This window comes from Octopus sinensis, linkage group LG2 (genome assembly GCF_006345805.1).
Source record: "Octopus sinensis linkage group LG2, ASM634580v1, whole genome shotgun sequence".
Lineage (NCBI taxonomy): Eukaryota > Metazoa > Mollusca > Cephalopoda > Octopoda > Octopodidae > Octopus > Octopus sinensis.
In genome coordinates this window covers 193,756,133-193,758,632 of record NC_042998.1, presented here as the reverse complement: position 1 = coordinate 193,758,632, position 2,500 = coordinate 193,756,133, and positions in this window count along the sequence as shown.

Here is a 2,500-nt window from a genome sequence, read left to right as displayed (position 1 = left end):
TATGTATGTATACTATGTGTATATATGCATATATATGTCTGTGTATATATATATATATACAAACACACAGACACACACACAAACACACACACAAACACACACACAGACACACACTTAAATATAGATACAGGCATAAATATTAATTGATATTCTGATCGATAAATCGTAAAGCGTCCATATATCAATTATATCGGACACTGAGCTACTATTTTCTTTATATAGCATGATACGGAAACGAAGGGTATACAAATATAGGGGATAATTACAATCACATCTTTACAAGCAATTTTTTTCTGTTTGCACGCATGCTTACGCACACAAGTCTCTCCAGTAGAATGGAATGTGAGTCCGTCGTTATCCACATGAAACATGTTATGCAAATGAATTATAATGTATGCATGGACGAATGTATAAGATGTCAGAATACAGACGAAATAAGGTTTGTTTTATGACTTTCAGACTCACACACGCACACACAGACGCATATACGTATGTATATATATATATGTGTGCATTCATAAAAATTCTTGACAAATACATCTAGAAGTGAAATAGTAGAATATCTTAAAAGTAACATTAAGAAATATATAATAGTTTTTTTTCCTTACTTCACTCGTTCTTCTGAAGCTGGTCTTTAAAATAAATTACTAAAGTTTTTTATGATGTAAATATTCCCAAAGTAATAATTACATTAGGGAGAGAGAGAGTGTGAGAGAGAGAAGCAATATCAGATCTCACCACACCTCTGAGAGAGAACAAGAAAAAAGCACGAAATATTAAAAGAATAGAAACAGTGACTGATATCTTAGAGACAAAAGAAAGCAATAATGATAATGATTGAACATGTCTAATGTTCTACGGTGTTGGCGTTCGGGAAAATAAACATGTTTACTAACGAATCTGATGTAAACAGGATGCTGTTGTTTAACATCGGAACAACCAAGATCAAGTAGACCTATAGTCAAAAGCATTTCAGCCGTGACCATCCCATCCCATCTTATATTTAGACACAGTGTATCTAAAATTACAATATCCAATGTAACGTGTTCGAAAAGACAGTTGGGTTTGATTTGAAGAACAATTAACTGCTAATTCTAGCAGGCCAAAGTTTCGTATTTTTGTAAATACGTTTTGTAGTTATAATTATATGTTAACTAGTATATTCGGGTCTACTGGGGCCATATTTTAAAGATGAGGAATTTAAAAAAAAAACGAAAATTTTATTAAAAATTAAAGAGAAAATGAGGGCAAAAAGCACTCGTTTTTTCACAATGAAAAATCGTTTCCTAGTAGCCGGAATTTCGCGACAAAATATATGTTTATTAAGCACAACAGCCTGCAGTGCATGCCGCTGGGCATTAAAAGACAATCGCACAAACCTAGAGAGGCTCTGGACCCCCTTGAATCGATAAAAAAATCACTCTTTTTGCCATAGCAACCACATCTTTATAGCTTGCGAATTTTAACCATTGCGGGTCTCATCCTCATCACGCATTTAGTATCCCTGCCAATTTTCAGCTCGATCCTAGTCTCGGGTTTGGCTGCCATTAACCGCCAAAGCAAAATGTGCATACAATTTTCGTCCAAGGACTGTTTTATAGATATAGATAATTAAGAATTTAGCACAATAGTTGTTGCTCAAGATATAAGTTACTGGATTTACAGAAAACTTGATGTGGTTTCAACTCCCTTTTCAATATTTGTCTTTTCACTTATGATGCTAAACCTCGATCTTTTTAATGCAAACTCCTTACAAGTCACAGAAGGAGTCTCTATGTAGGTTGACACAGGTCAACGTGAAGTGAAGGAATATTACCAGCGGCAGCAGAAACGATAACTACATCACGATGTTTGTGCCCTCCCAATCTCACGCAAAGGGAAACCAGTATAAAGAAGTTAGGCTTGTTTCATAGAAAATAAATATGCTTATATGAGTTGTGTTCACGATGTGGTTTCAGTTCCTGGATAGAACTAATTCATTTTACCTATGTCACAAAAATTCTGGGAAAGTAATTAATGTCACCGCACCTCATGGCCATTTTTTTTATTGCAGATAAATCTTTTTAAGTAAACAGACATCTTGACATCTATGATTGTGTGTGGAAGCACTCCGTCGGTTACGACGATGAGGGTTCCGGTTGATCCGACCAACGGAACAGCCTGCTCGTGAAATTAACGTGTAAGTGGCTGAGCACTCCACAGACACGTGTACCCTTAACGTAGTTCTCGGGGATATTCAGCGTGACACAGAGAGTGACAAGGCCGGCCCTTTAAAATACAGGTACAACAGAAACAGGAAGAAAGAGTGAGAGAAAGTTGTGGTGAAAGAGTACAGCAGGGATCACCACCATCCCCTGCCGGAGCCTCGTGGAGCTTTAGGTGTTTTCGCTCAATAAACACTCACAACGCCCGGTCTGGGAATCGAAACCGCGATCCTACGACCGCGAGTCCGCTGCCCTAACCACTGGGCCATTGCACCTCCACACTCTATGATTACATA